Below are 15,812 nucleotides of genomic sequence, written 5' to 3'. Positions count from 1 at the left end.
TCCTTATGTTGTCACAAACTCCAGGATGTGTCATTCAGCCACTATATGGTCTCCTCATTCTGCCGCCAACTCCAGGCTGTGCCATACAGCCACTATATGGTCTCCTCATGCTGCCACAAACTCCAGGCTGTGTCATTCAGCCACTATATGTTCCCCTCATGCTGCTGACAACTCCAGGATGTTTTATTCACCCACTATATGTTCTCCTCATGTAGCCACCACCTCCATGCTGTGTCATTCAGCCACTATATGGTCTCCTTATGCTGCCGCCAACTCCAAGCTGTGCCATTCAGCCTCTATATGGCCTCCTCATGCTGATGCAAACTCCACGCTGTGTCATTCAGCCACTATATGTACTCCTCATGCTGCCGCCAACACCAGGCTGTGCCATTCAGCCACTATATGTTCCCCTCATGCTGCCACCATCTCCATGCTGTGTCATTCAGCCACTGTATGTTCCCCTCATGCTGCCGCCACCTCCACCTTGTTTCATTCAGCCACTCTATGGTCTCCTCATGTTGCTGCCACCTCCAGGCTGTGTCATTCAGCCACTATATGGTCTCCTCATGCTTCCGCCACCTCCAGGCTGTGTCATTCAGCCACTATATGGTCTCCTCTTGCTGCTGCCAGCTCCAGGCTGTGTTATTTAGTCACTATAAGGTCTCTATAATACTACAGCCGTCATCCCACTTATGTGTTAGACATTGTTGAAGTCACGTTTCAGTTTCAGCAGAAGTTCCAGTTATTTATTACTACAGCTGATATTATATTTAGCAATAAACATTAGTATCATGTATATCATCAAGTCAGTCTCACTTATTTGTCAGCATTTGGATCAACTTCTCATTTTACATGCAGCATCTACCGTACAACCTTTTCCAAGGATCTGCACTACCCTAGTAGTTGTGGACATTGTGATATTCGTCATGGCTGCAGGGGCACAATCTGACTACTGTTATTGACTCGTCTTCAGAATATCAACATTATGACACATAAGCAGTTGGATACCAGTCATACCTGCCAAGTCTGCAGGGGATGCTTTGTGTAATTGTTGCTACTGACACGTCTTCAGAGCAACAACATCCTGACACATAGGTTGTATACCCTTCATACCTGCCATGACTGCAGGGGGATACACTGCGTAGTTGTTGTTACTGACACGTCTTCAGAGCAACAACATCATGACACATAGGTGGTTGTATAACCATAATACCTGCCACATCTGCAGGGGGATACACTGCATAGTTGTTGTTACTGACATGTCTTCAGAGCAACAGCATCACGACACATGGTGGTTGTATACCCTTCATACCTGCCATGGCTGCAGGGCGATACACTGCGTAGTTGTTGTTACTGACACGTCTTCAGAGCAACAACATCATGACACATAGGTGGTTGTATAACCATAATACCTGCCACATCTGCAGGGGGATACACTGCATAGTTGTTGTTACTGACACGTCTTCAGAGCAACAACATCACGACACACAGGTGGTTGCAAAAAAAAAAGATGGTTATGCAAGACCTGTCACGGCTACAGGCACAATGGTTACACAAAGTCCTGGCACATTTATAGGCATGATGGTACGCAAGACCTGTCCAGTCTACAGGCACAATGGTTCATGTAAAGAACTGTCACATCTACAGGTATGATGGTTACGCAAAGACCTGTCACGTCTACAGGCATGATGGCTGTGAAGGCATCGGTCACCCGAAGCGGGATGCCACTCCTGAGACCAATTTGAGTCAGTAGCTTGGCAGTTTAATCTATGACTTAGTCTTCAGGTAAGCTGATTAGTCAAGTGTAGTTTGATTTAAAGGAGATATGGTGCCACAAGGTTATTATTACCAAAGGTCTGTCTGTAGTTGTTGTTGCGAGTTATTTTGCTAACAGTTTATTTTTGCCGTTTAATAGCTGGGACTTGGATAGCTTCATTTTATGCCTGACAAGTATCTATTGGTTCACTCTTGTCATGATGTCAGGCAAGTGTGTTAACAAGGCATATATCAGCTAGTATGTCAGCCTGATCCTGTTTCAGTGCCGACTCGTTTATTACAGAGTGGGCGTGACTACCACAGCTATGCGGTACTAGGCATCGATTATTAGGATAGCTAGTTCGCAGATTCTATATTTTCTGTCCCAAGAGTCTAAATTGGGTTTTGTGTTAGGGTTGTGGTATTGGTTCATGAGTTGGTTCAACTGGTGCCAGAAAGTTAAACAGATTTGGAAATTACTTCTACTAAAAAATCTTACTCCTTTCAGTACTTATTAGCTGTTGAATACTACAGAAGAAATTATTTTCTTTCTTTTTGGAACACAGAGCTGTCACAGTGCTGACATCACGAGCACAGCGCTCTCTGCTGACATCTCTGTCCATTTTAAGAACTGTCCAGAGTGGGAGAAAATCCCCATAGCAAACATATGCTGCTCTGGACAGTTCATGAAATGGACAGAGATGTCAGTAGAGAGCACTGTTTTCCCAAAAAGAAAAGAAATTCCTCCATAGTATTCAGCAGCTAATAAGTACTGGAAGGATTAAGATTTTTTTAATAGAAGTAATTTACTGTCACGATTCGGCTTACAGGTTGTAGATCCACTGTGTCAGCGAGGGATTGGCTTGGACCGTGCAGGTGGACCGGTTCTAAGAGGCTACTGGTGTTCACCAGAGCCCGCCGCAAAGCGGGATGGTCTTGCTGCGTCAGTAGCAACCAGGTCGTATCCACTAGCAACGGCTCAACCTCGCTGACTGCTGAGAAGGCGTGGGACAGAAGGACTAGGCAGAGGCAAGGTCAGACGTAGCAGAAGGTCGGGGCAGGCGGCAAGGTTCGTAGTCAAGGTGGATAGCAGGAGTTCAGGAAACACAGGCTTTGGACAACACTAAACGCTTTCACTGGCACAAGGCAACAAGATCCGGCAAGGGAGTGCAGGGGCAGTGAGCAGATATAGCCTAGGAGCAGATGGAAGCCAATTAAGCTAATTGGGCCAGGCACCAATCATTGGTGCACTGGCCCTTTAAGTCTCAGAGAGCTGGCGCGCGCGCGCCCTAGAGAGCGGAGCCGCGCGCGCCAGCACATGACAGCAGGGGACCGGGACGGGTAAGTGACTTGGGATGCGATTCGCGAGCGGGTGCGTCCCGCTGTGCGAATCGCATCCCCGACGGCCATGTCAGTGCAGCGCTCCCGGTGCAGGGAGAGAGACGCCGTGAGCGCTCCGGGGAGGAGCAGGGACCCGGAGCGCTCGGCGTAACAGTACCCCCCCCCCCTTAGGTCTCCCCCTTTTTTTGTCCGACAACTGCTTTACCTGGGACGAGGACACCGGGAGTGAATGGAGGGTTTCCTCAAAGGCAGGCAGTACAGCAGGAGTGGGAATGGGGAGAGAGGGCAGAGGGCGAAGCCTGGCACGGGGCAGTGTGTCACCAGGACGGGGGCCATGAGGAGGCACTGAGGCTTGCCTGACGGGACTGGGAGGGGAGGAGAGGCACTTCCTATGGCAAGCAGAGTCCCAGTTCTTGATCTCCCCGGTGGTCCAGTCAAGGGTGGGAGAATGAAGCCGGAGCCATGGCAGACCGAGGAGGACCTCAGAGGTACAGTTGGGAAGGACGAAGAACTCAATCACTTCGTGATGGGGTCCAATACACATCAAGAGGGGTTCTGTGCGGTAACGCACGGTGCAATCCAATCTGACTCCGTTGACCGCGGAAATGTAGAGCGGCTTGACGAGACGGGTCACCGGGATGCAGAATTTATTCACCAAAGACTCCAAAATGAAATTCCGCAGAGGCACCAGAGTCCAAGCAGGCCACGGCTGAGAGGAAGGAGTTGGCTGAAGGAGAAATCCGCACGGGCACCGTGAGACGTGGAGAAGCAGACTTTGAACCAAGAGACGCCACACCCACGTGAGCTGGGTGCGTGCGTGCGTTTCCCAGACGTGGAGGACGAATAGGGCAATCCACCAAGAAATGCTCAGTACTGGCACAGTACAGACAAAGATTTTCTTCCCTACGGCGATTCCTCTCTTCCTGGGTCAGGCGAGACCGATCCACTTGCATGGCCTCCTCGGCGGGAGGCCCAGGCGTAGACTGCAAAGGATGCTGTGGGAGAGGTGCCCAGAGATCTAAGTCTTTTTCCTGGCGGAGCTCCTGATGTCTCTCAGAAAAACGCATGTCAATGCGGGTGGCCAAATGGATAAGTTCTTGCAGGTTGGCAGGAATCTCTCGTGCGGCCAGCACATCCTTGATGCTACTGGATAGGCCTTTTTTAAAGGTCGCGCAGAGAGCCTCGTTATTCCATGATAATTCGGAAGCAAGAGTACGAAATTGGATGGCGTACTCACCCACTGAAGAATTACCCTGGACCAGGTTCAGCAGGGCAGTCTCGGCAGAAGAAGCTCGGGCTGGTTCCTCAAAGACACTACGGACTTCAGCGAAGAAGGACTGGACTGTGGCTGTGGCAGGATCATTGCGGTCCCAGAGCGGTGTGGCCCAAGACAAGGCCTTTCCTGAAAGAAGGCTCACTACGAACGCCACCTTAGACCGTTCTGTAGGAAACAAGTCCGACAACATCTCCATATGCAGGGAACATTGAGACAAAAATCCACGGCAGAGTCTAGAGTCCCCATCAAATTTGTCCGGCAGGGACAAGCGGAGGCTAGGAGCGGCCACTCGCTGCGGAGGAGGTGCAGGAGCTGGCGGAGGAGATGGTTGCTGCTGTAGCAGAGGCAGAAGTCGCTGTAACATGGCGGTCAACTGCGACAGCTGCTGTCCTTGTTGGGCAATCTGCTGCGATTGCTGAGCGACCACCGTGAGAAGGTCAGCGAGACTTGGCAGCGGCACCTCAGCGGGATCCATGGCCGGATCTACTGTCACGATTCGGCTTACAGGTTGTGGATCCTGTCACGATGCCGGCTGGCAGGTGGTGGATCCTCTGTGCCAGAGAGGGATTGGCGTGGACCGTGCTAGAGGATCGGTTCTAAGTCACTACTGGTTTTCACCAGAGCCCGCCGCAAAGCGGGATGGACTTGCTGCGGCGGTAGTGACCAGGTCGTATCCCCTAGCAACGGCTCAACCTCTCTGGCTGCTGAAGAAAGGCGCGGTACAAGGGAGTAGACAGAAGCAAGGTCGGACGTAGCAGAAGGTCGGGGCAGGCAGCAAGGATCGTAGTCAGGGGCAACGGCAGAAGGTCTGGAATCACAGGCAAGGAACACACAAGGAACGCTTTCACTGGCACTAGGGCAACAAGATCCGGCGAGGGAGTGAAGGGGAAGTGAGGTGATATAGGGAAGTGCACAGGTGTAAACACTAATTGGAACCACTGCACCAATCAGCGGTGCAGTGGCCCTTTAAATCGCAAAGACCCGGCGCGCGCGCGCCCTAGGGAGCGGGGCCGCGCGCGCCGGGACAGAACTGACGGGGAGCGAGTCAGGTACGGGAGCCGGGGTGCGCATCGCGAGCGGGCGCTACCCGCATCGCGAATCGCATCCCGGCCGGAGGTGGTAACGCAGCGCCCCGGGTCCGTGGAACCGACCGGGGCGCTGCAGTGAGGGAAGTGTAGCGAGCGCTCCGGGGAGGAGCGGGGACCCGGAGCGCTCGGCGTAACAGTACCCCCCCCCTTGGGTCTCCCCCTCTTCTTGGGGCCTGAGAACCTGAGGATCAGACTTTTGTCCAGGATATTGTCCTCAGGTTCCCAGGACCTCTCTTCTGGACCACAACCCTCCCAATCCACTAAAAAAAAAGTTTTTCCTCTGACCTTTTTTGAGGCTAAGATCTCTTTGACAGAGAAGATGTCCGAGGAGCCGGAAACAGGAGTGGGAGGAACAGATTTAGGAGAAAAACGGTTGAGGATGAGAGGTTTAAGAAGAGAGACGTGAAAGGCATTAGGGATACGAAGAGAAGGAGGAAGAAGAAGTTTGTAAGAGACAGGATTAATTTGACACAAAACTTTAAAAGGACCAAGATAGCGTGGTCCCAACTTATAGCTCGGGACACGGAAACGGACATATTTAGCGGAGAGCCATACCTTGTCTCCAGGGGAAAAAATGGGAGGAGCTCTTCTTTTCTTATCTGCGAATCTCTTCATGCGAGAAGAAGCCTGTAAGAGAGAATTTTGGGTCTCTTTCCATATGGTGGAAAGATCACGAGAAATTTCATCCACAGCGGGCAGACCAGAGGGCAAGGGGGTAGGGAGGGGGGGAAGAGGGTGACGGCCGTACACCACGAAAAACGGAGATTTGGAGGAAGATTCAGAGATTCTGAAATTATACGAGAATTCGGCCCAAGGTAGAAGATCTGCCCAGTCATCCTGGCGGGAGGAAACAAAATGTCGTAAATAGTCACCCAAGATCTGGTTAATTCTCTCTACTTGTCCATTGGATTGAGGATGGTATGCAGAAGAAAAATTTAATTTAATCTTGAGTTGTTTACAGAGAGCCCTCCAGAATTTAGACACAAATTGGACGCCTCTATCCGAGACGATCTGTGTAGGCAACCCGTGAAGACGAAAAATGTGTACAAAAAATTGTTTAGCCAACTGAGGCGCTGAAGGAAGACCAGGAAGAGGGATGAAATGTGCCATTTTGGAGAATCGATCAACGACCACCCAAATAACAGTGTTGCCATGGGATGGGGGTAAGTCAGTAATAAAATCCATACCAATCAGAGACCAAGGTTGTTCGGGGACAGGTAGAGGATGAAGAAAACCAGCGGGCTTCTGGCGAGGAGTCTTATCCCGGGCACAGATAGTGCAGGCTCGCACAAAGTCCACCACATCAGTCTCTAGAGTCGGCCACCAATAGAAGCGAGAGATGAGTTGCACAGATTTCTTAATGCCCGCATGACCTGCGAGATGGGAGGAGTGACCCCATTTGAGGATCCCAAGGCGTTGGCGTGGAGAAACAAAGGTCTTTCCTGGAGGGGTTTGCCTGATGGAGGCTGGAGAAGTGGAAATCAGGCAGTCAGGAGGAATGATGTGTTGAGGAGAGAGTTCAATTTCAGAGGCATCTGAGGAACGAGAGAGAGCATCGGCCCTAATGTTCTTATCAGCAGGCCGAAAGTGAATTTCAAAATTAAATCGGGCAAAGAACAGAGACCACCTGGCCTGACGAGGATTCAGCCGTTGGGCAGACTGGAGGTAGGAGAGGTTCTTGTGATCGGTGTAAATAATAACTGGAAATCTTGATCCCTCCAGCAGATGCCTCCATTCCTCAAGTGCTAATTTAATGGCTAGGAGCTCTCGATCCCCGATGGAGTAGTTCCTCTCCGCCGGAGAGAAGGTCCTGGAAAAAAAACCACAAGTAACAGCATGCCCGGAAGAGTTTTTTTGTAGAAGGACAGCTCCAGCTCCCACTGAGGAGGCATCAACCTCCAATAGGAAGGGTTTAGATGGGTCAGGTCTGGAGAGCACGGGAGCCGAAGAAAAGGCAGACTTGAGTCGTTTAAAGGCGTCTTCCGCTTGAGGAGGCCAAGACTTGGGATCGGCATTTTTTTTTGTTAAAGCCACAATAGGAGCCACAATGGTAGAAAAATGTGGAATAAATTGCCTGTAATAATTGGCGAACCCCAAAAAACGTTGGATGGCACGGAGTCCGGAGGGGCGTGGCCAATCTAAGACGGCAGAGAGTTTATCTGGGTCCATTTGTAGTCCCTGGCCAGAGACCAAGTATCCTAGAAAAGGAAGAGATTGGCATTCAAACAGACATTTCTCTATTTTGGCATAGAGTTGATTATCACGAAGTCTCTGAAGAACCATACGGACATGCTGGCGGTGTTCTTCAAGATTGGCAGAAAAAATCAGGATATCGTCCAGATATACAACAACACAGGAGTATAGGAGATCACGAAAAATTTCATTAACAAAGTCTTGGAAGACGGCAGGGGCGTTGCATAGACCAAAGGGCATGACCAGATACTCAAAGTGTCCATCTCTGGTGTTAAATGCCGTTTTCCATTCATCCCCCTCTCTGATGCGGATGAGATTATAAGCACCTCTTAAGTCCAGTTTGGTAAAAATATGGGCACCTTGGAGACGATCAAAGAGTTCAGAGATGAGGGGTAGGGGGTAGCGGTTCTTAACCGTGATTTTATTAAGACCGCGGTAGTCAATGCAAGGACGTAGAGAGCCATCTTTTTTGGACACAAAGAAAAATCCGGCTCCGGCAGGAGAGGAGGATTTACGGATAAAGCCCTTTTTTAAATTTTCTTGGACGTATTCAGACATGGCAAGAGTCTCTGGGACGGACAGAGGATAGATTCTGCCCCGGGGTGGAGTAGTGCCCGGGAGGAGGTCAATGGGACAATCATAAGGCCTGTGAGGAGGTAGAGTCTCAGCTTGTTTTTTGCAAAAAACGTCCGCAAAGTCCATATAGGCCTTAGGGAGACCGGTTACATGAGGAAGCACAGGGACACGGCAAGGTTTACTGGGAACCGGTTTTAAGCAGTCCTTGGAACAAGAGGGCCCCCAACTCTTGATCTCCCCAGTGGACCAATCCAGGATTGGGGAATGGAGTTGAAGCCAGGGAAGTCCAAGAAGGATTTCAGAAGTGCAATTGGGGAGGACCAACAGTTCAATCCTCTCATGATGAGATCCGATGCACATTAGAAGGGGCTCCGTGCGGAAACGTATAGTACAGTCCAATCTTTCATTGTTTACACAATTAATGTAGAGGGGTCTGGCGAGACTGGTCACCGGGATGTTGAACCTGTTGACGAGAGAGGCCAAGATAAAATTTCCTGCAGATCCAGAGTCCAAGAAGGCCACAGCAGAGAAGGAGAAGGCAGAGGCAGACATCCGCACAGGCACAGTAAGACGTGGAGAAGCAGAGTAGACATCAAGGACTGTCTCACCTTTGTGCGGAGTCAGCGGACGTCTTTCCAGGCGGGGAGGACGGATAGGACAATCCCTCAGGAAGTGTTCGGTACTAGCACAGTACAGGCAGAGATTCTCCATGCGGCGTCGTGTCCTCTCTTGGGGTGTCAGGCGAGACCGGTCGACCTGCATAGCCTCCACGGCGGGAGGCACAGGAACAGGTTGCAGGGGACCAGAGGAGAGAGGAGCCGGGGAGAAGAAACGCCTCGTGCGAACAGAGTCCATATCCTGGCGGAGCTCCTGACGCCGTTCGGAAAAACGCATGTCAATGCGAGTGGCAAGATGGATGAGTTCATGTAGGTTAGCAGGGATTTCTCGTGCGGCCAGAACATCTTTAATGTTGCTGGATAGGCCTTTTTTAAAGGTCGCGCAGAGTGCCTCATTATTCCAGGATAATTCTGAAGCAAGGGTACGGAACTGTACGGCATACTCGCCAACGGAAGAATTACCCTGGACCAGGTTCAACAGGGCAGTCTCAGCAGAAGAGGCTCGGGCAGGTTCCTCAAAGACACTTCGAATTTCCGAGAAGAAGGAGTGTACAGAGGCAGTGACGGGGTCATTGCGGTCCCAGAGCGGTGTGGCCCAAGCCAGGGCTTTTCCAGACAGCAGGCTGACTACGAAAGCCACTTTAGACCTTTCGGTGGGGAACTGGTCCGACATCATCTCCAAGTGTAATGAACATTGGGAAAGAAAGCCACGGCAAAACTTAGAGTCCCCATCAAATTTATCCGGCAAGGATAGTCGTATTCCAGAAGCGGCCACTCGCTGCGGAGGAGGTACAGGAGCTGGCGGAGGAGATGATTGCTGGAGCTGTGGTAGTAACTGTTGTAGCATAACAGTCAGTTGAGACAGCTGTTGGCCTTGTTGCGCAATCTGTTGTGACTGCTGGGCGACCACCGTGGTGAGGTCAGCGACAACTGGCAGAGGAACTTCAGCGGGATCCATGGCCGGATCTACTGTCACGATGCCGGCTGGCAGGTGGTGGATCCTCTGTGCCAGAGAGGGATTGGCGTGGACCGTGCTAGAGGATCGGTTCTAAGTCACTACTGGTTTTCACCAGAGCCCGCCGCAAAGCGGGATGGACTTGCTGCGGCGGTAGTGACCAGGTCGTATCCCCTAGCAACGGCTCAACCTCTCTGGCTGCTGAAGAAAGGCGCGGTACAAGGGAGTAGACAGAAGCAAGGTCGGACGTAGCAGAAGGTCGGGGCAGGCAGCAAGGATCGTAGTCAGGGGCAACGGCAGAAGGTCTGGAATCACAGGCAAGGAACACACAAGGAACGCTTTCACTGGCACTAGGGCAACAAGATCCGGCGAGGGAGTGAAGGGGAAGTGAGGTGATATAGGGAAGTGCACAGGTGTAAACACTAATTGGAACCACTGCACCAATCAGCGGTGCAGTGGCCCTTTAAATCGCAAAGACCCGGCGCGCGCGCGCCCTAGGGAGCGGGGCCGCGCGCGCCGGGACAGAACTGACGGGGAGCGAGTCAGGTACGGGAGCCGGGGTGCGCATCGCGAGCGGGCGCTACCCGCATCGCGAATCGCATCCCGGCCGGAGGTGGTAACGCAGCGCCCCGGGTCCGTGGAACCGACCGGGGCGCTGCAGTGAGGGAAGTGTAGCGAGCGCTCCGGGGAGGAGCGGGGACCCGGAGCGCTCGGCGTAACAGATCCACTGTGTCAGCGAGGGATTGGCTTGGACCGTGCAGGTGGACCGGTTCTAAGAGGCTACTGGTGTTCACCAGAGCCCGCCGCAAAGCGGGATGGTCTTGCTGCGGCAGTAGCAACCAGGTCGTATCCACTAGCAACGGCTCAACCTCGCTGACTGCTGAGAAGGCGTGGGACAGAAGGACTAGGCAGAGGCAAGGTCAGACGTAGCAGAAGGTCGGGGCAGGCGGCAAGGTTCGTAGTCAAGGTGGATAGCAGGAGTTCAGGAAACACAGGCTTTGGACAACACTAAACGCTTTCACTGGCACAAGGCAACAAGATCCGGCAAGGGAGTGCAGGGGCAGTGAGCAGATATAGCCTAGGAGCAGATGGAAGCCAATTAAGCTAATTGGGCCAGGCACCAATCATTGGTGCACTGGCCCTTTAAGTCTCAGAGAGCTGGCGCGCGCGCGCCCTAGAGAGCGGAGCCGCGTGCGCCAGCACATGACAGCAGGGGACCGGGACGGGTAAGTGACTTGGGATGCGATTCGCGAGCGGGCGCGTCCCGCTGTGCGAATCGCATCCCCGACGGCCATGTCAGTGCAGCGCTCCCGGTCAGCGGGACTGACCGGGGCGCTGCAGGGAGAGAGACGCCGTGAGCGCTCCGGGGAGGAGCAGGGACCCGGAGCGCTCGGCGTAACATTTACAAATCTGTTTAACTTTCTGGCACAAGTTGATTTAAAAAAAAAAAAATTCCACCGGAGTACCCCCTTAAGCTTAATGTCTTTCATACAGGTAGGTATGTACAAGTGTGAAGCCCCAAGCACAAACAAAATTGTAGACCTGCACCAGGCTGGGAAGACTGCATCTGCAATATGCAAGCAGCTAGGTGTGAAGAAATCAACTGTGAGAGCAATTATTAGAAAATGGAAGACATGCAAGACCACTGATAATCTCCCTCGATCTGGGACTCCACGCAAGATCTTACCCCGTGGTGTCAAAATGATCACAAGTGTGGGCAAAAATCCCAGAACCACACGGGGGGACCTAGTGAATGATCTGCAGAGAGCTGAGACCAAAGTAACAAAGGCTACCATCAGTAACACACTACGCCGCCAGTGACTCAAATCATGCAGTGCCAGACGTGTCCACCTGCTTAAGCCAGTACCTGTTCGGTCCCATCTGAATTTTGCCAGAGAGCATGTGGATGATTCAGAAGAGGATTGGGAGAATGTCATATGGTCAGATGAAACCAAAGTAGAATTTTTGGTAAAAATTTAACTTGTCATGTTTGGAGGAGAAAGAATGCTGAGTTGCATCCAAAGAACACCATAACTACTGTGAAGCTTGGGAGTGCTTTGGGGCTGCTTTTCTGCTAAGGAACCAGGACAACTGATCCGTGTAAAGGAAAGAATGAATGGGGCCATGTATCGCGAGATTTTGAGTGAAAACCTCCTTCCATCAGCAAGGGCATTGAAGAGGAAATGTAGCTGGGTCTTTCAGCATGGCAATGATCCCAATCACACCGCCAGGGCAACAAAGGAGTGGCTTCGTAAGAAGCATTTCAAGGGCCTGGGGTGGCCTAGCCAGTCTCCAGCTCTCAACCCCATAGAAAACCTTTGGAGGGAGTTGAAAGTCGGTGTTGCCCAGCGACAGTCCCAAAACATCACTGCTCTAGATCTGCATGGAGGAATGGGCCAAAATACCAGCAACAGTGTGTGAAAACCTTGTGAAGACTTATAGATAATGTTTGACCTCTGTCATTGCCAACAAAGGGTATATTATAAGTATTGAGATGAACTTTTGTTATTGGACAAATATTGTTTTTTCCATCATAATTAGCAAATGCAGTCTATAAAAATCAGGCAATGTGATTTTATGGATTTTTTTCTCATTATGTCTCTCATAGTTAGGTATACCTATGATGAAAATAACAGATTTCTCTCATCTTTTTAAGTGGGAGAACTTGCACAATTGGTGGCTGACTAAATCCTTTTTTTCCCCACTGTATATAAATGTATAAATAATGATGTATGCATCCAGTTTTATAATGTTTTTTTGGTTTAGATTCTATACGAATCCCACAACCCCAAATAGTTAGTTATCACCTTTGCCAATAACTATATTAGACCCTTTCTGGCAGTGTCTTCCCAAAAAAGGAGCCTCCACTGGTTTATTGGCGCTCTTCCTCATGGGAGAGCGCCCTTAATGTACTAACCCATTTTGGACAGCAACTAGTTTACATGGCAAGATTTAAAGAGAATCTGACAGTTGGTTCATCCGCATTAAACTCAGTATACTGGGAGACAGTGCGGGTGAAGAGCTCTTAAACATAGGGTCACTTACTGTTTTTGCAGGATTTTGTGCATAGTTATGGATCTTTATACTTTTATTCATATTGTGCTCCAGCATGCAGTGGAGGAAGGGAACCGACTCCCCCAGCTCCCCCGTCTCCTTAATATTCCGCCCCTAGACCCACTTCCATCTTAAATATTCAGAGTCTTTACTCTCACGTCACTAGGACGTAAGAGCCAGCGGAGGCAGATGAATGCTCTGAATATTCAAGACTGGGGCAGGCCATTGTACGCTGAGTGCAATATGAATAAAAGTATGAAGATCCATAACTCTGCACAAGATTCTCTTGTCTGATGAAACCAAGATTGCACATTTTGGCCTCAATTTTACGCCCATGGTTGAAGGAAACCGGGCGCTGCTTATCTTATCACCTTTTCAGTACTATGCCTACAAAGCATAGTGGTGGCAGCATCATGCTGTGGGGATGTTTTCCAGCAGCTGGCACAGATAACTGGTCAGGGTTGAGGAAAAGCTCAATGGAGCATAGTACATAGATATTCTTAATGAACTAAGTGATGAATAAAGGGTCTGAATACTTTTGTCAATACAATTAGTTTTAATATTCTGTTTTCACTTTTCCATTATGGGGTATTGAGTGCAGAATGATGGGGGAAATGCTGAAACATCACAAAATGCGCAAACAAAGGAAAGGGGTCCATAGACTTTCTGAATGCCTTGTATCTCTTCCATCTTTTCTGAATTCCTAAAACTCCACATGAAAAAAAAATTGAAAATATATAAAAAAAAATGTGGGAGCTCAACGTAAAAAGAGAAAACCTATACCGAGGATACTGCGTTGCACATACCCATGTGCCAAGAAAGAGTACTAATAGTGTAAGAAGGGGAGGCAGTCCTGCTAGGCTAGGTCAGAGTAAAAGATATAAGGTCAAAAATTAGAAGAAAGAGAGAGAGAGAGAAAAGAAAACGTGTGTAAAATAGCATAAAATGATAACATTCATTTGGAAAAATGATGTGAGGTCTGCGGCAGGGCCCTTGTCGCAGACTGGTCACTAGATAAAATGGTTACAATGGTATAAAATGCTAAAAATATACACAGTGGTATTGCACTTCACTAATTGGACAATGAGACAATGAAAGTGCGGCAATGGGACAGTGCAAACAGCATCTGTTTAGTTATACTGTAAAGTCATATTATAAGAGCCAGGATTAATCCAGATGAAAGTACATAGCAAAAAAGTTGATAATCCAATAAGGCAAATTTTCGGTAGCTCTGGAGCCTCCCAGATTGGGGCCCACTATAAACGTTTTTAGGTGCAGAGATACAGGCGATTCCCCCTCTACCCCGATGGCACGGGGACTGAATGCAAGAGGGCAATCGCTATACAGTTCAGGCACTTTGTGCCTCTTACCGGCTACAGTGTGCACAGTCAGGTGAGTGCAGCTGTGCTTGCGATACGGACACATCCCTCTGTCCTGGCGGCACGGGAGAAATGTAGGAGGGGTGATATGATCCGGTGCTGGGGGTCGGAGATGATGGCTGGGAAGCAGCGTGTGGCAGCGCTGTGAAGCCTAGCGGTCGTAGCAGCGTATGGCAGCGTATGGCAACGCTGAGAGAGTAGGTGAGGACCGGCAATGCGATAACGATTGTCTCAGATGATGTGCAGGGTTGTCTTAACACCAGACGCGTTTCGGGGAACTGCGTCCCCTTTTTCAATGGTGGAGGTTCAGGAAGACTGTCTTCCTGAACCTCCACCATTGAAAAAGGGGACGCAGTTCCCCGAAACGCGTCTGGTGTTAAGACAACCCTGCACATCATCTGAGACAATCATTACCGCATTGCCGGTCCTCACCTACTCTCTCACCTGCTCCCCGTGCCGTCGGGGTAGAGAGGATACCTCCAGCGTTGCCATACGCTGCTACGACCGCTAGGCTTCACAGCGCTGCCACACGCTGCTTCCTAGCCATCATCTCTGACCCCCAGCACCGGATCATATCACTCCTCCTACATTTCTCCCATGCCGCCGAGACAGAGGGACGTGTATCCGGTTCGCAAGCACAGCTGCACTCACCTGACTGTGCACACTGTAGCCGGTAAGAGGCACTAAGTGCCTGAACTGTATAGCGATTGCCCTCTTGCATTCAGTCCCCGTGCCATCGGGGTAGAGGGGGCATCGCCTGTATCTCTGCACCTAAAAACGTTTATAGTGGGCCCCAATCTGGGAGGCTCCAGAGCTACCGAAAATTTGCCTTATTGGATTATCAACTTTTTTGCTATGTACTTTCATCTGGATTAATCCTGGCTCTTATAATATGACTTTACAGTATAACTAAACAGATACTGTTTGCACTGTCCCATTGCCGCACTTTCATTGTCTCATTGTCCAATTAGTGAAGTGCAATACCACTGTGTATATTTTTAGCATTTTATACCATTGTAAACATTTTATCTAGTGACCAGTCTGCGGCAAGGGCCCTGCCGCAGACCTCACATCATTTTTCCAAATAAATGTTATAATTTTATGCTATTTTAGACACGTTTTCTTTTCTCTCTCTCTCTCTTTCTTCTAATTTTTGACCTTATATCTTTTACTCTGACCTTGCCTAGCAGGACTGCCTCCCCTTTTTACACTATGAAAAAAAAAATTATTTCTATTTTTCCCATTCCATTTAATTCCCTTATCAGAACTATCAGCCTCAATAATGCCTTATATCTTTTACTCTGACCTTGCCTAGCAGGACTGCCTCCCCTTTTTACACTATGAAAAAAAAAATTATTTCTATTTTTCCCATTCCATTTAATTCCCTTATCAGAACTATCAGCCTCAATAATGGTTACACACTTTCCTCAGTCTCACACATCTGCTGCTTTGGGATAACTTTTGATTTCACTCTGTCCCAAACTACACATCAGGCTTGGGCCAAACATTTTCTGAATCAACACTTACCTTAACCTTAAGATGGAACTTTAAGATTTGTGGAGTCATGAACTGTGATTG

At 49.8% G+C, this 15,812-nt stretch overlaps 1 protein-coding gene across 2 annotated transcripts in view; it reads right to left on the bottom strand.

The window, feature by feature from the left end:
* Positions 1-15,812, bottom strand: part of HCN4 (hyperpolarization activated cyclic nucleotide gated potassium channel 4) — a 485,567-nt gene that overhangs the window by 12,113 nt on the left and 457,642 nt on the right. The window lies entirely within an intron of this gene.

This window comes from Hyla sarda, chromosome 4 (assembly GCF_029499605.1).
Source record: "Hyla sarda isolate aHylSar1 chromosome 4, aHylSar1.hap1, whole genome shotgun sequence".
Taxonomy (NCBI): domain Eukaryota; kingdom Metazoa; phylum Chordata; class Amphibia; order Anura; family Hylidae; genus Hyla; species Hyla sarda.
This window is presented reverse-complemented; position numbering and strand designations above follow the sequence as displayed.